Source organism: Meriones unguiculatus, chromosome 14, assembly GCF_030254825.1.
Source record: "Meriones unguiculatus strain TT.TT164.6M chromosome 14, Bangor_MerUng_6.1, whole genome shotgun sequence".
Classification (NCBI taxonomy): Eukaryota; Metazoa; Chordata; class Mammalia; order Rodentia; family Muridae; genus Meriones; species Meriones unguiculatus.
The window spans coordinates 49,275,058-49,302,437 of record NC_083361.1 but is presented as its reverse complement, the minus strand read 5'-3'; the positions used below and the strand labels follow the sequence as shown (position 1 = coordinate 49,302,437).

Below are 27,380 nucleotides of genomic sequence, written 5' to 3'. Positions count from 1 at the left end.
TGAAATCTCAAAGATACCATTGGGCTTACTGACTTTCACCTCTGTGCAACTTGGTCGTTTTGACTTTGAGAAAGGAGGAGTTAAGAATGACCATACTGCAATGCTATACTCACTGCTTCTGCTCTGCTTTGTCCAACTTCCTCGCTGCCCACTGAGAGGCGTCCACACTGTGCCTGCTGGCACTGGCAAAGATGCTCTCACAGACAGCTTCTGAGGAAGTCATCAGAAGAAGAGAAATCCTTGCCACAGTGGCTAAAATCTGAGGGGATTGGAAGGGAGGAAATGAATTCAATAGTTGGTTCTGGGAAAGACTGAACTGCTGGCAGACTTGAAGGTCGGGACACTTTAGAAAGTCAAGGTTGCCTAGACGCATTTCATTTTCTGATAACCTTCATACTTATTATGTTGCAGGCTAAAACTTGGAGAGGTGCTTCCCTTCTGGCAGGACAGGTAAGTGACGCTGCTTCCCATTGTGTCTTTTGTTTGTAGACAGGCTGCATTCTCGCCTGACGAAATATTTACCTACTGTGTACCACAAGAGATGAGATTTATTTAACATCCCTCTCATGGCTAAACAACCTAGGCTTCATCTTGCCTATTGATGGTGGAACACTTGCTATGGCCCTGGCATTGTAGGGGACTTAGCTAGGTAGACCAAACCCAAGCAAGTGACAAGGATACTAACTAATACCATTAGTATTTTGAGGTGCATTTGGAAAACCAACAGTTGGGTGAAGTTATTTGCATATTTGACTTTCTTTTGAAGCTACCATTGAAGCTTCCAATTCTAAATAATATATCCAGAAGTACTAAGAAAAGCCTTCTCCCAGCTCCTTCCCTTATCGACATTCAAGCTCAAAGAATTAAACTTTTATTTCTGCCCTGACAGGTGTGGAACCCAAAGGAAGATGATAGGGTGTTAGGAGTCTAGACCCCTAGAGCACAGAACAATAACCCTCAAAAATTTCATCTATCCTTGATCCTCTGGCGTGGATACTAAGAGAGCAACCCATGCGTTTTCACTTCCTTGTAAGTAGCATGGAAACATGCAATCTTGCCCTCTAAAATTCAGGTGAATTGCCATAAAGTTTTCAAAAACCCAAACAGAGCTGACAATGAACCATATTTATTCTTTTTATAAATGATTATGGATTATGTTGAGCCAGAAATCTAGTTGTCCATTGTCAGAACAAAACAAAACAAAACTAAGAATATTTTTGGTATTAAATGCAATGCCTTCCTTCATCTTGGAACCTGGGTGGTGTTGAGTTCATTTGAAGAAACATGACATGAGAGGTGATAAGAAGAGAAGGTTCAGGAATCAGGCACACAGAAACCAACTCCTGTCCCTGTCAATGTCCTGTGGGATACCTGGTGATATATATGGACCAAAATATAGCTTGGCCTGTGTGTTGCTTTTTGTTGTCCAAGGAAATATGGAAGGAGCTGGTGGTCATGGGACATACATCACAAAATCCTCCAGAGCATTGACAATTGCAGGACAACTGGAAGGCTCAATACTGTGCACTGTAAGATGGAGAGGAACATACATGGAAGACAGGGAACCTGAGGAGGAAGTGTAAAGGCAACTAACATGACGAGCATTGAATCAAAACCGCAAATTAGGATGTTGAAAAATCTTATCTAGATAGGAAAAAAGTCATTTTGCTTTCTTGAATGTTTTCTCTATTCTTACCAAATCTTTGTTGTAAAGATTAAATACATAAATTCAAGGAACATTCACAGGTACCCGATTTGGGGCCAGTGACACCCACCAAAGGCAATGTGTTGACCTCTATTTTTCTCATATGGTGTCAAAGGGGAAAGGCTCTTTAATCCTGTCCTCTGTTTTTCCCCAAAACCTTTGACAGAATGAGCTACATGCCTCCTGCACAGTTTTGAACTTTCTTGTCAAGGCCCAGGAGTCTAGCTCTCTGGGGTTTCACTTGGTAGGTGAAAACTCATGTGTTGAGCGAAGGCCTTTCTGGATCTATGATGACAACAGGTCTCTGAGGACGTTGACTGACTTGAACAGATGCGATCTGAGGTCCAGATATGAGGTCCTCGTGAGACCCATGAGGAGTTCATAGCCTGCCTTGCACTCTTCCCTCTTCAGAGAGGATGAGAACTGTGCAGTATGGCATCAGATTCTGAGATTTTTCGAAAACGGCCTCATAACAATACCCATACTTGGTTTGATACAATCTTCATTGCTTTCTATTTTCAAAGAGATAGAAATGATTCCAAGTGATAGGGAGACAACCTTTACTATAGGAGTAGGCACATATATCAGGTAGAGATGACTGTAGGTGCAAATGACGTACTCAAAAAATATGTAAGAACTGATGAATTCGAACGTGCTGCTCATTCCTAGTCTCCGGCGATGTACCCTTGCACATATGTGGTAAAGTGTCAGGCTGGGAGGTTAGGGCTCATGCCAGTAGTCCCAAGAATATTGGAGGACAATGACTGCCCTCGCACTTTTCCCAAAGTTGTGTAAAGGCTGACGTATAACTAATAATTAAAGGATCATTCAATTTATATAGAGGGAAAATTGAAATGGTCTTTCCTGTTGGAGGCTTGGTAAATTCTAGATAATAATGGCTAGGTGAGAAACCAGGGCACCTGTTTGAGACATTCCCTAGTTTTATTGGTGTTCATCATTTATGTCTTAGCTGCCAAAATCTTCCAGAGCATGTTGTGTTTACCTATCTCTTTCTCGCATGGAAACCATCTCAGTTGATCCATCATGAGAAATGACAATTGGGCTTTGCTTTCTGTTACTTGTTGTTGTTGTTTTTCTTTTCCTCCTGGGTACATTCATCCTCTTATTGCCGCTCTCACACAGATGCAAATCATCTATTCTAACAAAATTTGCGTGTTACCCAAGATCTATGAAAACAACTATTCCTTTATGAAACAAGGAAAGATATTTCTAAAGAACATGTTGCTAGCTGGTAGACCCACAATCCTGATAATGGATCAGATGCGCTAACTCTTCAATGAAACAAGAAAGAACCACACACTGAATCTTCTTAACATCCTCATGATGAACACAATTAATTCAGAACTGACACACACATATATGTATATATATATATATATATATATATATATATATATATATATATATATCTTACTACTAACAGACTTTTACGAAGCTGTAGCATAGGACTCTTGGTAACACTTGCTGGATACACAATTTCTAAAGCCATGTTTGAAGCTTGAATATCCAATCAAGGACATCATGTAATCTCAGATGTGTAGTACAACATACTCGATAAAAAGCAACCCATGTGTATTTGACCACGGGCTAGTCAGTTAGTGCGTAGAAAACATCTTCTTTTCATCAGATTTAACCTGAAGCATGGTAGATGATTCCAACGCTCTTCCAAGTGGAAGACTTGAGTTTTTATGAATCGAGACATGGTAACATACATGTAGACAAAAAGGTACCTTTGGATTCCCCTCTCTTCCAAGATGAGGTTGCATGGCAGGGAAGAAATCTAAAGTCAATTATGGAACACTCTGTTGGATAAACAAGGAGAGAATTCCATGCACAGAGGTTAAATTTCAATGACAACCTGAAATCTCAAAGATACCATTGGGCTTACTGACTTTCACCTCTGTGCAACTTGGTCGTTTTGACTTTGAGAAAGGAGGAGTTAAGAATGACCATACTGCAATGCTATACTCACTGCTTCTTCTTTGCTTTGTCCAACTTCCTCGCTGCCCACTGAGAGGCGTCCACACTGTGCCTGCTGGCACTGGCAAAGATGCTCTCACAGAGAGCTTCTGAGGAAGTCATCAGAAGAAGAGAAATCCTTGCCACAGTGGCTAAAATCTGAGGGGATTGGAAGGGAGGAAATGAATTCAATAGTTGGTTCTGGATAAGACTGAACTGCTGGCAGACTTGAAGGTCGGGACACTTTAGAAAGTCAAGGTTGCCTAGACGCATTTCATTTTCTGATAACCTTCATACTTATTATGTTGCAGGCTAAAACTTGGAGAGGTGCTTCCCTTCTGGCAGGACAGGTAAGTGATGCTGCTTCCCATTGTGTCTTTTGTTTGTAGACAGGCTGCATTCTCGCCTGACGAAATATTTACCTACTGTGTACCACAAGAGATGAGATTTATTTAACATCCCTCTCATGGCTAAACAACCTAGGCTTCATCTTGCCTGTTGATGGTGGAACACTTGCTATGGCCCTGGCATTGTAGGGGACTTAGCTAGGTAGACCAAACCCAAGCAAGTGACAAGGATACTAACTAATACCATTAGTATTTTGAGGTGCATTTGGAAAACCAACAGTTGGGTGAAGTTATTGGCATATTTGACTTTCTTTTGAAGCTACCATTGAAGCTTCCAATTCTAAATAATTGATAAGGAGCCTTCTCCCAGCTCCTTCCCTTATCAACATTCATGCTCAAAGAATTAAACTTTTATTTCTGCCCTGACAGGTGTGGAACCCAAAGGAAGATGATAGGGTGTTAGGAGTCTAGACCCCTAGAGCACAGAACAATAACCCTCACAAATTTCATCTATCCTTGATCCTCTGGCGTGGATACTAAGAGAGCAACCCATGCGTTTTCACTTCCTTGTAAGTAGCATGGAAACATGCAATCTTGCCCTCTAAAATTCAGGTGAATTGCCATAAAGTTTTCAAAAACCCAAACAGAGCTGACAATGAACCATATTTATTCTTTTTATAAATGATTATGGATTATGTTGAGCCAGAAATCTAGTTGTCCATTGTCAGAACAAAACAAAACAAAACTAAGAATATTTTTGGTATTAAATGCAATGCCTTCCTTCATCTTGGAACCTGGGTGGTGTTGAGTTCATTTGAAGAAACATGACATGAGAGGTGATAAGAAGAGAAGGTTCAGGAATCAGGCACACAGAACCCAACTCCTGTCCCTGTCAATGTCCTGTGGGATACCTGGTGATGTATATGGACCAAAATATAGCTTGGCCTGTGTGTTGCTTTTTGTTGTCCAAGGAAATATGGAAGGAGCTGGTGGTCATGCGACATACATCACAAAATCCTCCAGAGCATTGACAATTGCAGGACAACTGGAAGGCTCAATACTGTGCACTGTAAGATGGAGAGGAACATACATGGAAGACAGGGAACCTGAGGAGGAAGTGTAAAGGCGGGTTAACATGATGAGGATAGAATCAAAACCGCAAATTAGGATGTTGAAAAAATCTTATCTAGATAGGAAAAAAGTCATTTTGCTTTCTTGAATGTTTTCTTTATTCTTACCAAATCTTTGTTGTAAAGATTAAATACATAAATTCAAGGAACATTCACAGGTACCCGATTTGGGGCCAGTGACACCCACCAAAGGCAATGTGTTGACCTCTATTTTTCTCATATGGTGTCAAAGGGGAAAGGCTCTTTAATCCTGTCCTCTGTGTTTCCCCAGAACCTTTGACAGAATGAGCTACATGCCTCCTGCACAGTTTTGAACTTCCTTGTCAAGGCCCAGGAGTCTAGCTCTCTGGGATTTCACTTGGTAGGTGAAAACTCATGTGTTGAGCGAAGGCCTTTCTGGATCTATGATGACAACAGGTCTCTGAGGACGTTGACTGACTTGAACAGATGCGATCTGAGGTCCAGATATGAGGTCCTCGTGAGACCCATGAGGAGTTCAGAGCCTGCCTTGCACTCTTCCCTCTTCAGAGAGGATGAGAACTGTGCAGTATGGCATCAGATTCTGAGATTTTTCGAAAAAGGCCTCATAACAATACCCATACTTGGTTTGATACAATCTTCATTGCTTTCTATTTTCAAAGAGATAGAAATGATTCCAAGTGATAGGGAGACAACCTTTACTATAGGAGTAGGCACATATATCAGGTAGAGATGACTGTAGGTGCAAGTGACGTACTCAAAAAATATGTAAGAACTGATGAATTCGAACGTGCTGCTCATTCCTAGTCTCCGGCGATGTACCCTTGCACATATGTGGTAAAGTGTCAGGCTGGGAGGTTAGGGCTCATGCCAGTAGTCCCAAGAATATTGGAGGACAATGACTGCCCTCGCACTTTTCCCAAAGTTGTGTAAAGGCTGACGTATAACTAATAATTAAAGGATCATTCAATTTATATAGAGGGAAAATTGAAATGGTCTTTCCTGTTGGAGGCTGGGTAAATTCTAGATAATAATGGCTAGGTGAGAAGCCAGGGCACCTGTTGGAGACATTCCCTAGTTTTATTGGTGTTCATCATTTATGTCTTAGCTGCCAAAATCTTCCAGAGCATGTTGTGTTTACCTATCTCTTTCTCGCATGGAAACCATCTCAGTTGATCCATCATGAGAAATGACAATTGGGCTTTGCTTTCTGTTACTTGTTGTTGTTGTTTTTCTTTTCCTTTTGGGTACATTCATCCTCTTATTGCCGCTCTCACACAGATGCAAATCATCTATTCTAACAAAATTTGCGTGTTACCGATGATCTATTGGATAACAACTATGAAAACAACTATTCCTTTATGAAACAAGGAAAGATATTTCTAAAGAACATGTTGCTAGCTGGTAGACCCACAATCCTGATAATGGATCAGATGCACGAACTCTTCAATGAAACAAGAAAGAACCACACACTGAATCTTCTTAACATCCTCATGATGAACACAATTAATTCACAACTGACACACACATATATGTATATATATATATATATATATATATATATATATATATATATATATATATCTTACTACTAACAGACTTTTACGAAGCTGTAGCATAGGACTCTTGGTAACACTTGCTGGATACACAATTTCTAAAGCCATGGTTGAAGCTTGAATATCCAATCAAGGACATCATGTAATCTCAGATGTGTAGTACAACATACTCGATAAAATCAACCCAGTGTATTTGACCACGGGCTAGTCAGTTAGTGCGTAGAAAACATCTTCTTTTCATCAGATTTAACCTGAAGCATGGTAGATGATTCCAATGCTCTTCCAAGTGGAAGACTTGAGTTCCATGAATCGAGACATGGTAACATACATGTAGACAAAAAGTTACCTTTGGATTCTCCTCTCTTCCAAGATGAGGTTGCATGGCAGGGAAGAAATCTAAAGTCAATTATGGAACACTCTGTTGGATAAACAAGGAGAGAATTCCATGCACAGAGGACAAATTTCAATGACAACCTGAAATCTCAAAGATACCATTGGGCTTACTGACTTTCACCTCTGTGCAACTTGGTCGTTTTGACTTTGAGAAAGGAGGAGTTAAGAATGACCATACTGCAATGCTATACGCACTGCTTCTTCTTTGCTTTGTCCAACTTCCTCGCTGCCCACTGAGAGGCGTACACAATGTGCCTGTTGGCACTGGCAAAGATGCTCTCACAGATAGCTTCTGAGGAAGTCATCAGAAGAGGAGAAATCCTTGCCACAGTGGCTAAAATCTGAGGGGATTGGAAGGGAGGAAATGAATTCAATAGTTGGTTCTGGGAAAGACTGAACTGCTGGCAGACTTGAAGGTCGGGACACTTTAGAAAGTCAAGGTTGCCTAGACGCATTTCTTTTTCTGATAACCTTCATACTTATTATGTTGCAGGCTAAAACTTGGAGAGGTGCTTCCCTTCTGGCAGGACAGGTAAGTGACGCTGCTTCCCATTGTGTCTTTTGTTTGTAGGCAGGCTGCATTCTCGCCTGACTAAATATTTACCTACTGTGTACCACAAGAGATGAGAATTATTTAACGTCCCTCTCATGGCTAAACAACCTAGGCTTCGTCTTGCCTCTTGATGGTGGAACACTTGCTATGGCCCTGGCATTGTAGGGGACTTAGCTAGGTAGTCCCAACCCAAGCAAGTGACAAGGATACTACCTAATACCATTAGTATTTTGAGGTGGATTTGGAAAACCAACAGTTGGGTGAAGTTATTGGCATATTTGACTTTCTTTTGAAGCTACCATTGAAGCTTCCAATTCTAAATAATATATCCAGAAGTACTAAGAAAAGCCTTCTCCCAGCTCCTTCCCTTATCGACATTCAAGCTCAAAGAATTAAACTCTTATTTCTGCCCTGACAGGTGTGGAACCCAAAGGACGATGATAAGGTGTTAGGAGTCTAGACCCCTAGAGCACAGAACAATAACCCTCAAAAATTTCATCTATCCTTGATCCTCTGGCGTGGATACTAAGAGAGCCACCCATGCGTTTTCACTTCCTTGTAAGTAGCATGGAAACATGCAATCTTGCCCTCTAAAATTCAAGTGAATTGCCATAAATTTTTCGAAAACTCAAACAGAGCTGAGAATGAACCATATTTATTCTTTTTATAAATGATTATGCATTATGTTGAGCCAGAAATCTAGTTGTCCATTGTCAGAACAAAACAAAACAAAATTAAGAATATTTTTGGTATTAAATGCAATGCCTTCCTTCATCTTGGAAACTGGGTGGTGTTGAGTTCATTTGAAGAAACATGACATGAGAGGTGATACGAAGAGAAGGTTCAGGAATCAGGCACACAGAACCCAACTCCTGTCCCTGTCAATGTCCTGTGGGATACCTGGTGATGTATATGGACCAAAATGTAGCTTGGCCTGTGTGTTGCTTTTTGTTGTCCAAGGAAATATGGAAGGAGCTGGTGGTCATGCGACATACATCACAAAATCCTCCAGAGCATTGACAATTGCAGGACAACTGGAAGGCTCAATACTGTGCACTGTAAGATGGAGAGGAACATACATGGAAGACAGGGAACCTGAGGAGGAAGTGTAAAGGCGGGTTAACATAATGAGGATAGAATCAAAACCGCAAATTAGGATGTTGAAAAAATCTTATCTAGATAGGAAAAAAGTCATTTTACTTTCTTGAATGTTTTCTCTATTCTTACCAAATCTTTGTTGTAAAGATTAAATACATAAATTCAAGGAACATTCACAGGTACCCGATTTGGGGCCAGTGACACCCACCAAAGGCAATGTGTTGACCTCTATTTTTCTCATATGGTGTCAAAGGGGAAAGGCTCTTTAATCCTGTCCTCTGTGTTTCCCCAGAACCTTTGACAGAATGAGCTACATGCCTCCTGCACAGTTTTGAACTTCCTTGTCAAGGCCCAGGAGTCTAGCTCTCTGGGATTTCACTTGGTAGGTGAAAACTCATGTGTTGAGCGAAGGCCTTTCTGGATCTATGATGACAACAGGTCTCTGAGGACGTTGACTGACTTGAACAGATGCGATCTGAGGTCCAGATATGAGGTCCTCGTGAGACCCATGAGGAGTTCAGAGCCTGCCTTGCACTCTTCCCTCTTCAGAGAGGATGAGAACTGTGCAGTATGGCATCAGATTCTGAGATTTTTCGAAAAAGGCCTCATAACAATACCCATACTTGGTTTGATACAATCTTCATTGCTTTCTATTTTCAAAGAGATAGAAATGATTCCAAGTGATAGGGAGACAACCTTTACTATAGGAGTAGGCACATATATCAGGTAGAGATGACTGTAGGTGCAAATGACGTACTCAAAAAATATGTAAGAACTGATGAATTCGAACGTGCTGCTCATTCCTAGTCTCCGGCGATGTACCCTTGCACATATGTGGTAAAGTGTCAGGCTGGGAGGTTAGGGCTCATGCCAGTAGTCCCAAGAATATTGGAGGACAATGACTGCCCTCGCACTTTTCCCAAAGTTGTGTAAAGGCTGACGTATAACTAATAATTAAAGGATCATTCAATTTATATAGAGGGAAAATTGAAATGGTCTTTCCTGTTGGAGGCTGGGTAAATTCTAGATAATAATGGCTAGGTGAGAAGCCAGGGCACCTGTTGGAGACATTCCCTAGTTTTATTGGTGTTCATCATTCATGTCTTAGCTGCCAAAATCTTCCAGAGCATGTTGTGTTTACCTATCTCTTTCTCGCATGGAAACCATCTCAGTTGATCCATCATGAGAAATGACAATTGGGCTTTGCTTTCTGTTACTTGTTGTTGTTGTTTTTCTTTTCCTTTTGGGTACATTCATCCTCTTATTGCCGCTCTCACACAGATGCAAATCATCTATTCTAACAAAATTTGCGTGTTACCCATGATCTATTGGATAACAACTATGAAAACAACTATTCCTTTATGAAACAAGGAAAGATATTTCTAAAGAACATGTTGCTAGCTGGTAGACCCACAATCCTGATAATGGATCAGATGCACGAACTCTTCAATGAAACAAGAAAGAACCACACACTGAATCTTCTTAACATCCTCATGATGAACACAATTAATTCACAACTGACACACACATATATGTATATATATATATATATATATATATATATATATATATATCTTACTACTAACAGACTTTTACGAAGCTGTAGCATAGGACTCTTGGTAACACTTGCTGGATACACAATTTCTAAAGCCATGGTTGAAGCTTGAATATTCAATCAAGGACATCATGTAATCTCAGATGTGTAGTACAACATACTCGATAAAATCAACCCAGTGTATTTGACCACGGGCTAGTCAGTTAGTGCGTAGAAAACATCTTCTTTTCATCAGATTTAACCTGAAGCATGGTAGATGATTCCAATGCTCTTCCAAGTGGAAGACTTGAGTTCCATGAATCGAGACATGGTAACATACATGTAGACAAAAAGTTACCTTTGGATTCCCCTCTCTTCCAAGATGAGGTTGCATGGCAGGGAAGAAATCTAAAGTCAATTATGGAACACTCTGTTGGATAAACAAGGAGAGAATTCCATGCACAGAGGACAAATTTCAATGACAACCTGAAATCTCAAAGATACCATTGGGCTTACTGACTTTCACCTCTGTGCAACTTGGTCGTTTTGACTTTGAGAAAGAAGGAGTTAAGAATGACCATACTGCAATGCTATACGCACTGCTTCTTCTTTGCTTTGTCCAACTTCCTCGCTGCCCACTGAGAGGCGTACACAATGTGCCTGTTGGCACTGGCAAAGATGCTCTCACAGATAGCTTCTGAGGAAGTCATCAGAAGAGGAGAAATCCTTGCCACAGTGGCTAAAATCTGAGGGGATTGGAAGGGAGGAAATGAATTCAATAGTTGGTTCTGGGAAAGACTGAACTGCTGGCAGACTTGAAGGTCGGGACACTTTAGAAAGTCAAGGTTGCCTAGACGCATTTCCTTTTCTGATAACCTTCATACTTATTATGTTGCAGGCTAAAACTTGGAGAGGTGCTTCCCTTCTGGCAGGACAGGTAAGTGACGCTGCTTCCCATTGTGTCTTTTGTTTGTAGGCAGGCTGCATTCTCGCCTGACTAAATATTTACCTACTGTGTACCACAAGAGATGAGAATTATTTAACGTCCCTCTCATGGCTAAACAACCTAGGCTTCGTCTTGCCTCTTGATGGTGGAACACTTGCTATGGCCCTGGCATTGTAGGTGACTTAGCTAGGTAGTCCCAACCCAAGCAAGTGACAAGGATACTACCTAATACCATTAGTATTTTGAGGTGGATTTGGAAAACCAACAGTTGGGTGAAGTTATTGGCATATTTGACTTTCTTTTGAAGCTACCATTGAAGCTTCCAATTCTAAATAATATATCCAGAAGTACTAAGAAAAGCCTTCTCCCAGCTCCTTCCCTTATCGACATTCAAGCTCAAAGAATTAAACTCTTATTTCTGCCCTGACAGGTGTGGAACCCAAAGGACGATGATAAGGTGTTAGGAGTCTAGACCCCTAGAGCACAGAACAATAACCCTCACAAATTTCATCTATCCTTGATCCTCTGGCGTGGATACTAAGAGAGCCACCCATGCGTTTTCACTTCCTTGTAAGTAGCATGGAAACATGCAATCTTGCCCTCTAAAATTCAAGTGAATTGCCATAAATTTTTCGAAAACTCAAACAGAGCTGACAATGAACCATATTTATTCTTTTTATAAATGATTATGCATTATGTTGAGCCAGAAATCTAGTTGTCCATTGTCAGAACAAAACAAAACAAAATTAAGAATATTTTTGGTATTAAATGCAATGCCTTCCTTCATCTTGGAAACTGGGTGGTGTTGAGTTCATTTGAAGAAACATGACATGAGAGGTGATACGAAGAGAAGGTTCAGGAATCAGGCACACAGAACCCAACTCCTGTCCCTGTCAATGTCCTGTGGGATACCTGGTGATGTATATGGACCAAAATGTAGCTTGGCCTGTGTGTTGCTTTTTGTTGTCCAAGGAAATATGGAAGGAGCTGTTGGTCATGCGACATACATCACAAAATCCTCCAGAGCATTGACAATTGCAGGACAACTGGAAGGCTCAATACTGGGCACTGTAAGATGGAGAGGAACATACATGGAAGACAGGGAACAGGAGGAGGAAGTGTAAAGGCGGGTTAACATGAAGAGCATAGAATCAATACCGCAAATTAGGATATTGAAAAAATCTTATCTAGATAGGAAAAAAAGTCATTTTGCTTTCTTGAATGTTTTCTCTATTCTTACCAAATCTTTGTTGTAAAGATTAAATACATAAGTTCAGGGAACATTCACAGGTACCCGATTTGGGGCTAGTGACACCCACCAAAGGCAATGTGTTGACCTCTATTTTTCTCATATGGTGTCAAAGGGGAAAGGCTCTTTAATCCTGTCCTCTGTGTTTCCCCAGAACCTTTGACAGAATGAGCTACATGCCTCCTGCACAGTTTTGAACTTCCTTGTCAAGGGCCAGGAGTCTAGCTCTCTGGGGTTTCACTTGGTAGGTGAAAACTCATGTGTTGAGCGAAGGCCTTTCTGGATCTATGATGACAACAGGTCTCTGAGGACGTTGACTGACTTGAACAGATGCGATCTGAGGTCCAGATATGAGGTCCTCGTGAGACCCATGAGGATTTCAGAGCCTGCCGTGCAATCTTCCCTCTTCAGAGAGGATGAGAACTGTGCAGTATGGCATCAGATTCTGAGATTTTTTGAAAAAGGCCTCATAACAGTACCCATACTTGGTTTGATACAATCTTCATTGCTTTCTATTTTCAAAGAGATAGAAATGATTCCAAGTGATAGGGAGACAACCTTTACTATAGGAGTAGGCACATATATCAGGTAGAGATGACTGTAGGTGCAAATGACGTACTCAAAAAATATGTAAGAACTGATGAATTCGAACGTGCTGCTAATTCCTTGTCTCCGGCGATGTACCCTTGCACATATGTAGTAAAGTGTCAGGAGGGGAGGTTAGGGCTCATGCCAGTAGTCCCAAGAATATTGGAGGACAAGGACTGCCCTCGCACTTTACCCAAAGTTGTGTAAAGGCTGACGTATAACTAATAATTAAAGGATCATTCAATTTATATAGAGGGAAAATTGAAATGGTCTTTCCTGCTGGAGGCTGGGTAAATTCTAGATAATAATGGCTAGGTGAGAAGCCAGGGCACCTGTTGGAGACATTCCCTAGTTTTATTGGTGTTCATCATTTATGTCTTAGCTGCCAAAATCTTCCAGAGCATGTTGTGTTTACCTATCTCTCTCTCGCATGGAAACCATCTCAGTTGATCCATCATGAGAAATGACAATTGGGCTTTGCTTTCTGTTATTTGTTGTTGTTGTTTCTGTTTTCCTCCTGGGTACATTCATCCTCTGATTGCCGCACTCACACAGATGCAAATCATCTATTCTAACAAAATTTGCATGTTACCCAAGATCTATGAAAACAACTATTCCTTTATGTAACAAGGAAGGATATTTCTAAAGAACATGTTGCTAGCTGGTAGACCCACAGTCCTGATAATGGATCAGATGCGCTAACTCTTCAATGAAACAAGAAAGAACCACACACTGAATCTTCTTAACATCCTCATGATGAACATAATTAATTCAGAACTGACACACACATATATGTATATATATATATATATCTTACTACTAACAGACTTTTACGAAGCTGGAGCATAGGACTCTTGGTAACACTTGCTGGATACACAATTTCTACAGCCATGGTTGAAGCTTGAATATCCAATCAAGGACATCATGTAATCTCAGATGTGTAGTACAACATACTCGATAAAAAGCAACCCAGTGTATTTGACCACGGGCTAGTCAGTTAGTGCGTAGAAAACATCTTCTTTTCATCAGATTTAACCGGAAGCAGGGTAGATGATTCCAACGCTCTTCCAAGTGGAAGACTTGAGTTGCATGAATCGAGACATGGTAACATACATGTAGACAAAAAGGTACCTTTGGATTCCCCTGTCTTCCAAGATGAGGTTGCATGGCAGGGAAGAAATCTAAAGTCAATTATGGAACACTCTGTTGGATAAACAAGAAGAGAATTCCATGCACAGAGGACAAATTTCAATGACATCCTGAAATCTCAAAGATACCATTGGGCTTACTGACTTTCACCTCTGTGCAACTTGGTCGTTTTGACTTTGAGAAAGGAGGAGTTAAGAATGACCATACTGCAATGCTATAGGCAGTGCCTCTTCTTTGCTTTGTTGAACTTCCTTGCTGCCCACTGAGAGGCATCCACACTGTGTCTGCTGGCACTGGCAAAGATGCTCTCACAGACAGCTTTTGAGGAAGCCATCAGAAGAAGAGAAATTTTTGCCACAGTGGCTAAAATCTGAGGGGATTGGAAGGGAGAAAATGAATTCAATTGTTGGTTCTGGGAAATACTGAACGGCTGGCAGACTTGAAGGTCGGGACACTTTAGAAAGTCAAGGTTGCCTAGACGCATTTCCTTTTCTCTAAACCTTCATACTTATTATGTTGCAGGCTAAAACTTGGAGAGGTGCTTCCCTTCTGGCAGGACAGGTAAGCAGTGACGCTGCTTCCCATGGTGTCTTTTGTTTGTAGGCAGGCTGCAGTCTGAGCTGACTAAATATTTACCTACTGTGTACCTCTAGAGATGAGAATCATTTGACGTCCCTCTTATTGCTAAACAACCTAGGCTTCATCTTGCCTCTTGCTGGTGGAACACTTGTTATGGCCCTGGCATTGTAGGGGACTTAGCTAGGTAGTCCCAGCCCAAGCAAGTGACAAGGATACTACCTAATACCATTAGTATGTTGATGTGCATTTGGAAAACCATTAGTTGGGTGAAGTTATTGGACTATGTGACTTCTTTTGTAGCTACCCTTGAAGCTTCCAATTCTAAATAATATATCCAGAAGTAATAAGAAAAGCCTTCTCCCAGCTCCTTCCCTTATGGACATTCAAGCTCAAAGAATTAAACTCTTCTTTCTTCCCTGACAGGTGTGGAACCCAAAGGAAGATGATAGGGTGTTAGGAGTCTAGACCCCTAGAGCACAGAACAATAACCCTCACAAATTTCATCTATCCTTGATCCTCTGGCGTGGATACTAAGAGAGCAACCCATGCGTTTTCACGTCCTTGTAAGTAGATTGGAAACTTGCAATCTTGCCCTCTAAAATTCAGGTGAATTGCCATAAAGTTTTCGCAGCCCCAAACAGAGCTGACAATGAACCATAATTATTCTTTTTATAAATGATTATGGATTATGTTGAGCCAGAAATCTAGTTGTCCATTGTCGGAAAAATCAAAACAAAACAAAACAAAACGAAGAATATTTTTGGTATTAAATGCAATGCCTTCCTTCATCTTGGAAACTGGGTGGATTTCAGTTCATTTGAAGAAACATGACATGAGAGGTGATAAGAAGAGAAGGTTCAGGAATCAGGAACACAGAACCCAACTCCTGTCCCTGTCAATGTCCTGTGGGATACCTGGAAATGTATATGGACCAAAATGTAGCTTGGCTTGTGTGTTCCAATTTGTTGTCCAAGGAAATATGGAACGAGCTGGTGGTCATGTGACATACATCACAAAATCCTCCAGAGCATTGACAATTGCAGGACAACTGGAAGGCTCAATACTGGTCACTGTAAGATGGAGAGGAACATACATGGAAGAAAGGAACAGGAGGAGGAATCCTAAAGTAGGGATAAGAGGAAGAGCATAGAATCAAAACTGCAAATTAGGATGTTGACAAAATCTTATCTAGATAGGAACAAAGTCATTTTGCTTACTTGAATGTTTTCTCTATTCTTACCAAAATCTCTGTTGTAAAGATTAAGTACATAAGTTCAGGGAACATTCACAGCTACCCGATTTGGGGCCAGTGACACCCACCAATTGCAATGTGTTGACCTCTATTTTTCTCATATGGTGTCAAAGGGGAAAGGCTCTTAAATCCTGTCCTCTGTGTTCCCCCACCACCTTTGACAGAATGAGCTACATGCCTCCTGCACAGTTTTGAACTTCCTTGTCAAGGCCCAGGAGTCTAGCTCTCTGGGGTTTCACTTGGTAGGTGAAAACTCATGTGTTGAGCGAAGGCCTTTCTGGATCTATGATGACAACAGGTATCTGAGGACGTTGACTGACTTGAGCAGATGTGATCTGAGGTCCAGATATGAGGTCCTTGTGAGACCCATGAGGATTTCAGAGCCTGCCTGGCACTCTTTCCTCTTCAGAGAGGATGCGAACTGTGCAGTTTGGCATCAGATTCTGAGATTTTTCGAAAAAGGCCTCATAACAGTACCCATACTTGGTTTGATACATTCTTCATTGCTTTCTATTTTCCAAGAGATTGAAATGATTTCAAGTGATAGGGAGACAGCCTTTACTATAGGAGTAGGCACATATATTAGGTAGAGATGACTGTAGGTGCAAATGATATACTCAAAAAATATCTAAGAACTGATTAATTCGAACGTTGTGCTCATTCCTAGTCTCGGTCGATGTACCCTTGCACATATGTGGTAAAGTGGCAGGAGCGGATTTTATGGCTCATGCCAGTAGTCCCAAGAATATTGGAGGACAATGACTGCCCTCGCCCTTTACCCAAAGTTGTGTAAAGGCTGACGTATAACAAATAATTCCAGGATCATTCAATTTATAGAGAGGGAAAATTGAAATGGTCTTTCCTGTTGGAGGCTGGGTAAATTCTAGATAATAATGGCTAGGGGATAAGCCAGGGCACCTGTTTGAGACATTCCCTAGCTTTATTGGTGTTCTTCAATTATGTCTTAGCTGCCAAAATCTTCCAGAGCATGTTGTGTTTACCTATCTCTCTCTCTCGCATGGAAACCATCTCAGTTGATCCATCATGGAAATGACAATTGGGCTTTGCTTTCTGTTATTTCTTGTTGTTGTTTCTGTTTTCCACCTGCGTACATTCTTCCTCTTATTGCAGCTCTCACACAGATGCACATCATCTCTTCTAACAAAATTTGCGTGTTACCCAAGATCTATGAAAACAACTATTCCTTTAAAAAACAAGGAAAGATATTTCTAAAGAACATGTTGCTAGCTGGTAGACCCACAGTCCTGATAATGGATCAGATGCGCTAACTCTTCAATGAAACAAGAACGAACCACACACAGAATCTTCTTAATATCCTCATGATGAACATAATTAATTCAGAACTGACACACACACACACAGAGATATATATATATATCTTACTACTAACAGACTTTTAGGAAGCAGGAGGATAGGACTCTTGGTAACTCTTGCTGGATACACAATTTCTACAACCATGGTTGAAACTTGAATATCCAATCAAGGACATCATGTAATCTCAGATATGTAGTACAACATACACTATTAAAAAGCAACCCATGAGTATTTGCCCACAGGCTAGTCAGTTAGTGCGTATAAAACATCTTCTTTTCATCAGATTTAACGTGAAGCATAGTAGATGATTCCAACGCTCTTCCAAGTGGAAGACTTGAGTTCCATGAATCGAGACATGGTAACAAACATGTAGACAAAAAGGTACATTTGGATTCCCCTTTCTTCCAAGATGAGGTTGCCTGGCAGGGAAGAAATCTGAAGTCAATTATGGAACACTCTGTTGGATAAACAAGGAAAGAATTCCATGCACAGAGGATAAATTTCTTTGACACCCTGAAATCTCAAAGATACCATAGGGCTTACTGACTTTCACCTCTGTGCAACTTGTTCGTTTTGACTTTGAGAAACGAGGAGGAGTTAAGAATGACCATACTGCAATGCTATAGGCAGTGCCTCTTCTTTGCTTTGTTGAACTTCCTTGCTGCCCACTGAGAGGCGTCCACACTGTGTCTGCTGGCAATGGCAAAGATGCTCTCATAGACAGCTTTTGAGGAAGCCATCAGAAGAAGAGAAATTTTTGCCACAGTGGCTAAAATCTGAGGGGATTGGAAGGGAGGAAATGAATTCAATAGTTGGTTCTGGGAAATACTGAACGGCTGGCAGACTTGAAGGTCGGGACACTTTAGAAAGTCAAGGTTGCCTAGACGCATTTCCTTTTCTGATAACCTTCATACTTATTATGTTGCAGGCTAAAACTTGGAGAGGTGCTTCCCTTCTGGCAGGACAGGTAAGCAGTGACGCTGCTTCCCATGGTGTCTTTTGTTTGTAGGCAGGCTGCAGTCTCGGCTGACTAAATATTTACCTACTGTGTACCTCTAGAGATGAGAATCATTTGACGTCCCTCTTATGGCTAAACAACTTAGGCTTCATCTTGCCTCTTGCTGGTGGAACATTTGTTATGGCCCTGGCATTGTAGGGGACTTAGCTAGGTAGTCCCAACCCAAGCAAGTGACAAGGATACTACCTAATACCATAAGTATGTTGAGGTGCATTTGGAAAACCAACAGTTCGGTGAAGTTTTTGGCATATTTGACTTTCTTTTGAAGCTACCATTGAAGCTTCCAATTCTAAATAATATATCCAGAAGTACTAAGAAAAGCCTTCTCCCAGCTCCTTCCCTTCTCGACAATCAATCTCAATGAATTAAACTCTCATTTCTGCCCTGACAGGTGTGGAACCCAAAGGAAGATGATACGGTGTTAGGAGTCTCGACCCCTAGAGCACAGAACAATAACCCTCACAAATTTCATCTATCCTTGATTCTCTTGTGTGGATACTAAGAAAGCAACCCATGCGTTTTCATGTCCTTGTAAGTAGCATGGAAACTTGCAATCTTGCCCTCTAAAATTCAGGTGAATTGCCATAAAGTTTTCGCAGCCCCAAACAGAGCTGACAATGAACCATAATTTTTCTTTTTATAAATGATTATGGATTATGTTGAGCCAGAAATCTAGTTATCCATTGTCAGAAAAAACAAACCAAACCAAAACAAAACGAAGAATATTTTTGGTATTAAATGCAATGCCTTCCTTCATCTGGGAAACTGGGTGGTTTTGAGTTCATTTGAAGAAACATGACATGAGAGGTGATATGAAGAGCAGGTTCAGGAATCAGGCACGCAGAATCCAACTCCTGTCCCTGTCAATGTCCTGTGGGATGGACCAAAATGTAGCTTGGTTTGTGTGTTACAATTTGTTGTCCAAGGAAATATGGAACGAGCTGGTGGTCATGTGACATACATCACAAAATCCTCCAGAGCATTGACAATTGCAGGACAACTGGAAGGCTCAATACTGTGCACTATAAGATGGAGAGCAACATACATGGAAGACAGGGAACAGGAGGAGGAATCCTATAAGCAGGGTAAAGAGGAAGAACATACAATCAAAACCGCAAATTAGGATGTTGAAAAAATCTTATCTAGATAGGAACAAAGTCATTTGGCTTACTTGAATGTTTTCTCTATTCTTACCAAAATCTCTGTTGTAAAGATTAAGTACATAAGTTCAGGGAATATTCACAGGTACCTGATTTGTGGCCAGTGACACCCAACAAATGCAATGTTTTGACCTCTATTTTTCTCATATGGTGTCAAAGGGGAAAGGCTCTTTAATCCTGTCCTCTGTGTTTCCTCACCACCTTTGACAGAATGAGCTACATGCCTCCTGCACAGTTTTGAACTTCCTTGTCTAGGCCCAGGAGTCTAGCTCTCTGGGGTTTCACTTGGTAGGTGAAAACTCATGTGTTGAGCGAAGGCCTTTCTGGATCTATGATGACAACAGGTATCTGAGGACGTTGACCTACTTGAACAGATGCGATCTGAGGTCCAGATATGAGGTCCTCGTGAGACCCATGAGGATTTCAGAGCCTGCCTGGCACTCCTCCCTCTACAGACTGGATGAGAACTGTGCAGTTTGGCATCAGATTAGGAGACTTTTCGAAAAAGGCCTCATAACAGTACATATACTTGGTTTGATACATTCTTCATTGCTTTCTATTTTCAAAGAGAATGAAATGATTCCAAGTGATAGGGAGACAGCCTTTACTATAGGAGTAGGCACATATATCAGGTAGAGATGACTGTAGGTGCAAATGACGTAACCAAAAAATATCTAGGAACTAATGAATTCGAACGTGCTGCTCATTCCTAGTCTCGGTCAATGTACCCTTGCATTTATGTGGTAAAGTGTCAGAAGGGGATGTTATGGCTCATGCCAGTAGTCCCAAGAATATTGGAGGACAATGACTGTCCTCGCCCTTTACCCAAAGTTGTGTAAAGGCTGACGTATAAGAAATAATTCCAGCATCATTCAATTTATGTAGAGGGAAAATTGAAATGGTCTTTCCTTTGGAGGCTGGGTAAATTCTAGATAATAATGGCTACGTGAGAAGCCAGGGTACCTGTTGGAGACATTCCCTAGTTTTATTGGTGTTCATCATTTATGTCTTAGCTGCCAAAATCTTCCAGAGCATGTTGTGTTTACTTATCTCTCTCTCGCATGGAAACCATCTCAGTTGATCCAAAATGAGAAATGACAATTGGGCTTTGCTTTCTGTTATTTGTTGTTGTTTCTATTTTCCTCCTGGGTACATTCATCCTCTTATTGCTGCTCTCACACAGATGCAAATCATCTCTTCTAACAAAATTTGCGTTTAACCCAAGTTCTATGAAAACAACTATTCCTTTAAAAAACAAAGGAAAGATATTTCTAAAGAACATGTTGCTATCTGGTAGACCCACAGTCCTGATAATGGATCAGACGTGCTAACTCTCCAATGAAATAAGAAAGAACCACACACTGAATCTTCTTAACATACTCATGATGAACACAATTAATTCAGAACTGACACACACATATATGTATATATATATATCTTACTACTAACAGACTTTTACGAAGCTGGAGCATAGGACTCTTGGTAACACTTGCTGGATACACAATTTCTAAAGCCATGGTTGAAGCTTGAATATCCAATCAAGGACATCATGTAATCTCAGATGTGTAGTACAACATACTCGATAAAAAGCAACCCATGTGTATTTGACCACGGGCTAGTCAGTTAGTGCGTAGAAAACATCTTCTTTTCATCAGATTTAACCTAAAGCATGGTAGATGATTCCAACGCTCTTCCAAGTGGAAGACTTGAGTTCCATGAATCGAGACATGGTAACATACATGTAGACAAAAAGGTACCTTTGGATTCCCCTCTCTTCCAAGATGAGGTTGCATGGCAGGGAAGAAATCTAAAGTCAATTATGGAACACTCTGTTGGATAAACAAGGAGAGAATTCCATGCACAGAGGACAAATTTCAATGACACCCTGAAATCTCAAAGATGCCATTGGGCTTACTGACTTTCACCTCTGTGCAACTTGGTCGTTTTGACTTTGAGAAAGGAGGAGTTAAGAATGACCATACTGCAATGCTATACTCACTGCTTCTTCTTTGCTTTGTCCAACTTCCTCGCTGCCCACTGAGAGGCGTCCACACTGTGCCTGCTGGCACTGGCAAAGATGCTCTCACAGACAGCTTCTGAGGAAGTCATCAGAAGAAGAGAAATCCTTGCCACAGTGGCTAAAATCTGAGGGGATTGGAAGGGAGGAAATGAATTCAATAGTTGGTTCTGGGAAAGACTGAAGTGCTGGCAGACTTGAAGGTCGGGTCACTTTAGAAAGTCAAGGTTGCCGAGACGCATTTCATTTTCTGATAACCTTCATACTTATTATGTTGCAGGCTAAAACTTGGAGAGGTGCTTCCCTTCTGGCAGGACAGGTAAGTGACGCTGCTTCCCATTGTGTCTTTTGTTTGTAGACAGGCTGCATTCTCGCCTGACTAAATATTTACCTACTGTGTACCACAAGAGATGAGATTTATTTAACATCCCTCTCATGGCTAAACAACCTAGGCTTCATCTTGCCTATTGATGGTGGAACACTTGCTATGGCCCTGGCATTGTAGGGGACTTAGCTAGGTAGACCAAACCCAAGCAAGTGACAAGGATACTAACTAATACCATTAGTATTTTGAGGTGCATTTGGAAAACCAACAGTTGGGTGAAGTTATTGGAATATTTGACTTTCTTTTGAAGCTACCATTGAAGCTTCCAATTCTAAATAATATATCCAGAAGTACTAAGAAAAGCCTTCTCCCAGCTCCTTCCCTTATCGACGTTCAAGCTCAAAGAATTAAACTTTTATTTCTGCCCTGACAGGTGTGGAACCCAAAGGAAGATGATAGGGTGTTAGGAGTCTAGACCCCTAGAGCACAGAACAATAACCCTCACAAATTTCATCTATCATTGATCCTCTGGCGTGGATACTAAGAGAGCAACCCATGCGTTTTCACTTCCTTGTAAGTAGCAAGGAAACATGCAATCTTGCCCTCTAAAATTCAGGTGAATTGCCATAAAGTTTTCAAAAACCCAAACAGAGCTGACAATGAACCATATTTATTCTTTTTATAAATGATTATGGATTATGTTGAGCCAGAAATCTAGTTGTCCATTGTCAGAACAAAACAAAACAAAACTAAGAATATTTTTGGTATTAAATGCAATGCCTTCCTTCATCTTGGAACCTGGGTGGTGTTGAGTTCATTTGAAGAAACATGACATGAGAGGTGATAAGAAGAGAAGGTTCAGGAATCAGGCACACAGAACCCAACTCCTGTCCCTGTCAATGTCCTGTGGGATACCTGGTGATGTATATGGACCAAAATGTAGCTTGGCCTGTGTGTTGCTTTTTGTTGTCCAAGGAAATATGGAAGGAGCTGGTGGTCATGGGACATACATCAAAAAATCCTCCAGAGCATTGACAATTGCAGGACAACTGGAAGGCTCAATACTGTGCACTGTAAGATGGAGAGGAACATACATGGAAGACAGGGAACCTGAGGAGGAAGTGTAAAGGCGGGTTAACATGACGAGCATAGAATCAAAACCGCAAATTAGGATGTTGAAAAATCTTATCTAGATAGGAAAAAAAGTCATTTTGCATTCTTGAATGTTTTCTCTCTTCTTACCAAATCTTTGTTGTAAAGATTAAATACATAAGTTCAGGGAACATTCACAGGTACCCGATTTGGGGCCAGTGACACCCACCAAAGGCAATGTGTTGACCTCTATTTTTCTCATATGGTGTCAACGGGGAAAGGCTCTTTAATCCTGTCCTCTGTGTTTCCCCAGAACCTTTGACAGAATGAGCTACATGCCTCCTGCACAGTTTTGAACTTCCTTGTCAAGGCCCAGGAGTCTAGCTCTCTGGGGTTTCACTTGGTAGGTGAAAACTCATGTGTTGAGCGAAGGCCTTTCTGGATCTATGATGACAACAGGTCTCTGAGGACGTTGACTGACTTGAACAGATGCGATCTGAGGTCCAGATATGAGGTCCTCGTGAGACCCATGAGGAGTTCAGAGCCTGCCTTGCACTCTTCCCTCTTCAGAGAGTATGAGAACTGTGCAGTATGGCATCAGATTCTGAGATTTTTCGAAAAAGGCCTCATAACAATACCCATACTTGGTTTGATACAATCTTCATTGCTTTCTATTTTCAAAGAGATAGAAATGATTCCAAGTGATAGGGAGACAACCTTTACTATAGGAGTAGGCCCATATATCAGGTAGAGATGACTGTAGGTGCAAATGACGTACTCAAAAAATATGTAAGAACTGATGAATTAGAACGTGCTGCTCATTCCTAGTCTCTGGCGATGTACCCTTGCACATATGTGGTAAAGTGTCAGGCTGGGAGGTTAGGGCTCATGCCAGTAGTCCCAAGAATATTGGAGGACAATGACTGCCCTCGCACTTTTCCCAAAGTTGTGAAAAGGCTGACGTATAACTAATAATTAAAGGATCATTCAATTTATATAGAGGGAAAATTGAAATGGTCTTTCCTGTTGGAGGCTGGGTAAATTCTAGATAATAATGGCTAGGTGAGAAACCAGGGCACCTGTTTGAGACATTCCCTAGTTTTATTGGTGTTCATCATTTATGTCTTAGCTGCCAAAATCTTCCAGAGCATGTTGTGTTTACCTATCTCTTTCTTGCATGGAAACCATCTCAGTTGATCCATCATGAGAAATGACAATTGGGCTTTGCTTTCTGTTACTTGTTGTTGTTGTTTTTCTTTTCCTCCTGGGTACATTCATCCTCTTATTGCCGCTCTCACACAGATGCAAATCATCTATTCTAACAAAATTTGCGTGTTACCCAAGATCTATGAAAACAACTATTCCTTTATGAAACAAGGAAAGATATTTCTAAAGAACATGTTGCTAGCTGGTAGACCCACAATCCTGATAATGGATCAGATGCGCTAACTCTTCAATGAAACAAGAAAGAACCACACACTGAATCTTCTTAACATCCTCATGATGAACACAATTAATTCAGAACTGACACACACATATATGTATATATATATATATATATATATATATATATATATATATATATATATATCTTACTACTAACAGACTTTTAGGAAGCTGTAGCATAGGACTCTTGGTAACACTTGCTGGATACACAATATCTAAAGCCATGTTTGAAGCTTGAATATCCAATCAAGGACATCATGTAATCTCAGATGTGTAGTACAACATACTCAATAAAAAGCATCCCATGTGTATTTGACCACGGGCTAGTCAGTTAGTGCGTAGAAAACATCTTCTTTTCATCAGATTTAACCTGAAGCATGGTAGATGATTCCAACGCTCTTCCAAGTGGAAGACTTGAGTTTTTATGAATCGAGACATGGTAACATACATGTAGACCAAAAGGTACCTTTGGATTCCCCTCTCTTCCAAGATGAGGTTGCATGGCAGGGAAGAAATCTAAAGTCAATTATGGAACACTCTGTTGGATAAACAAGGAGAGAATTCCATGCACAGAGGACAAATTTCAATGACACCCTGAAATCTCAAAGATACCATTGGGCTTACTGACTTTCACCTCTGTGCAACTTGGTCGTTTTGACTTTGAGAAAGGAGGAGTTAAGAATGACCATACTGCAATGCTATACTCACTGCTTCTTCTTTGCTTTGTCCAACTTCCTCGCTGCCCACTGAGAGGCGTCCATACTGTGCCTGCTGGCACTGGCAAAGATGCTCTCACAGACAGCTTCTGAGGAAGTCATCAGAAGAAGAGAAATCCTTGCCACAGTGGCTAAAATCTGAGGGGATTTGAAGGGAGGAAATTAATTCAATAGTTGGTTCTGGGAAAGACTGAACTGCTGGCAGACTTGATGGTCGGGACACTTTAGAAAGTCAAGGTTGCCTAGACGCATTTCATTTTCTGATAACCTTCATACTTATTATGTTGCAGGCTAAAACTTAGAGAGGTGCTTCCCTTCTGGCAGGACAGGTAAGTGACGCTGCTTCCCATTGTGTCTTTTGTTTGTAGACAGGCTGCATTCTCGCCTGACGAAATATTTACCTACTGTGTACCACAAGAGATGAGATTTATTTAACGTCCCTCTCATGGCTAAACAACCTAGGCTTCATCTTGCCTATTGATGGTGGAACACTTGCTATGGCCCTGGCATTGTAGGGGACTTAGCTAGGTAGACCAAACCCAAGCAAGTGACAAGGATACTAACTAATACCATTAGTATTTTGAGGTGCATTTGGAAAACCAACAGTTGGGTGAAGTTATTGGCATATTTGACTTTCTTTTGAAGCTACCATTGAAGCTTCCAATTCTAAATAATATATCCAGAAGTACTAAGAAAAGCCTTCTCCCAGCTCCTTCCCTTATCGACATTCAAGCTCAAAGAATTAAACTTTTATTTCTGCCCTGACAGGTGTGGAACCCAAAGGAAGATGATAGGGTGTTAGGAGTCTAGACCCCTAGAGTACAGAACAATAACCCTCACAAATTTCATCTATCATTGATCCTCTGGCGTGGATACTAAGAGAGCAACCCATGCGTTTTCACTTCCTTGTAAGTAGCATGGAAACATGCAATCTTGCCCTCTAAAATTCAGGTGAATTGCCATAAAGTTTTCAAAAACCCAAACAGAGCTGACAATGAACCATATTTATTCTTTTTATAAATGATTATGGATTATGTTGAGCCAGAAATCTAGTTGTCCATTGTCAGAACAAAACAAAACAAAACTAAGAATATTTTTGGTATTAAATGCAATGCCTTCCTTCATCTTGGAACCTGGGTGGTGTTGAGTTCATTTGAAGAAACATGACATGAGAGGTGATAAGAAGAGAAGGTTCAGGAATCAGGCACACAGAACCCAACTCCTGTCCCTGTCAATGTCCTGTGGGATACCTGGTGATATATATGGACCAAAATATAGCTTGGCCTGTGTGTTGCTTTTTGTTGTCCAAGGAAATATGGAAGGAGCTGGTGGTCATGGGACATACATCACAAAATCCTCCAGAGCATTGACAATTGCAGGACAACTGGAAGGCTCAATACTGTGCACTGTAAGATGGAGAGGAACATACATGGAAGACAGGGAACCTGAGGAGGAAGTGTAAAGGCGGGTTAACATGACGAGCATAGAATCAAAACCGCAAATTAGGATGTTGAAAAATCTTATCTAGATAGGAAAAAAGGCATTTTGCTTTCTTGAATGTTTTCTCTATTCTTACCAAATCTTTGTTGTAAAGATTAAATACATAAATTCAAGGAACATTCACAGGTACCCGATTTGGGGCCAGTGACACCCACCAAAGGCAATGTGTTGACCTCTATTTTTCTCATATGGTGTCAAAGGGGAAAGGCTCTTTAATCCTGTCCTCTGTGTTTCCCCAGAACCTTTGACAGAATGAGCTACATGCCTCCTGCACAGTTTTGAACTTCCTTGTCAAGGCCCAGGAGTCTAGCTCTCTGGGATTTCACTTGGTAGGTGAAAACTCATGTGTTGAGCGAAGTCCTTTCTGGATCTATGATGACAACAGGTCTCTGAGGACGTTGACTGACTTTAACAGATGCGATCTGAGGTCCAGATATGAGGTCCTCGTGAGAACCATGAGGAGTTTAGAGCCTGCCTTGCACTCTTCCCTCTTCAGAGAGGATGAGACTGTGCAGTATGGCATCAGATTCTGAGATTTTTCGAAAAAGGCCTCATAACAATACCCATACTTGGTTTGATACAATCTTCATTGTTTTCTATTTTCAAAGAGATAGAAATGATTCCAAGTGATAGGGAGACAACCTTTACTATAGGAGTAGGCACATATATCAGGTAGAGATGACTGTAGGTGCAAATGACGTACTCAAAAAATATGTAAGAATTGATGAATTCG

At 40.9% G+C, this 27,380-nt stretch overlaps 8 non-coding genes across 8 annotated transcripts; all 8 read left to right on the top strand.

Annotated features, from left to right (window-relative positions):
- Nucleotides 1–1,986: 1,986 nt before the first annotated feature.
- Nucleotides 1,987–2,051, top strand: LOC132647938 (small nucleolar RNA SNORD109A). Its single transcript, XR_009586278.1, has one exon. It is a non-coding gene; the product is annotated as a small nucleolar RNA SNORD109A (small nucleolar RNA).
- Nucleotides 2,052–5,560: 3,509 nt separating this feature from the next.
- Nucleotides 5,561–5,625, top strand: LOC132647937 (small nucleolar RNA SNORD109A). Its single transcript, XR_009586277.1, has one exon. It is a non-coding gene; the product is annotated as a small nucleolar RNA SNORD109A (small nucleolar RNA).
- Nucleotides 5,626–9,160: 3,535 nt separating this feature from the next.
- Nucleotides 9,161–9,225, top strand: LOC132647936 (small nucleolar RNA SNORD109A). The gene has a single exon (XR_009586276.1). It is a non-coding gene; the product is annotated as a small nucleolar RNA SNORD109A (small nucleolar RNA).
- A 3,526-nt stretch (nucleotides 9,226–12,751) lies between these two features.
- On the top strand, nucleotides 12,752–12,816 carry LOC132647934 (small nucleolar RNA SNORD109A). The gene has a single exon (XR_009586274.1). It is a non-coding gene; the product is annotated as a small nucleolar RNA SNORD109A (small nucleolar RNA).
- A 3,501-nt stretch (nucleotides 12,817–16,317) lies between these two features.
- LOC132647721 (small nucleolar RNA SNORD109A) lies at nucleotides 16,318–16,382 on the top strand. Its single transcript, XR_009586065.1, has one exon. It is a non-coding gene; the product is annotated as a small nucleolar RNA SNORD109A (small nucleolar RNA).
- Nucleotides 16,383–19,876: 3,494 nt separating this feature from the next.
- LOC132647389 (small nucleolar RNA SNORD109A) lies at nucleotides 19,877–19,941 on the top strand. Its single transcript, XR_009585757.1, has one exon. It is a non-coding gene; the product is annotated as a small nucleolar RNA SNORD109A (small nucleolar RNA).
- A 3,484-nt stretch (nucleotides 19,942–23,425) lies between these two features.
- Nucleotides 23,426–23,490, top strand: LOC132647933 (small nucleolar RNA SNORD109A). Its single transcript, XR_009586273.1, has one exon. It is a non-coding gene; the product is annotated as a small nucleolar RNA SNORD109A (small nucleolar RNA).
- Nucleotides 23,491–27,013: 3,523 nt separating this feature from the next.
- On the top strand, nucleotides 27,014–27,078 carry LOC132647768 (small nucleolar RNA SNORD109A). Its single transcript, XR_009586111.1, has one exon. It is a non-coding gene; the product is annotated as a small nucleolar RNA SNORD109A (small nucleolar RNA).
- Nucleotides 27,079–27,380: the final 302 nt, after the last annotated feature.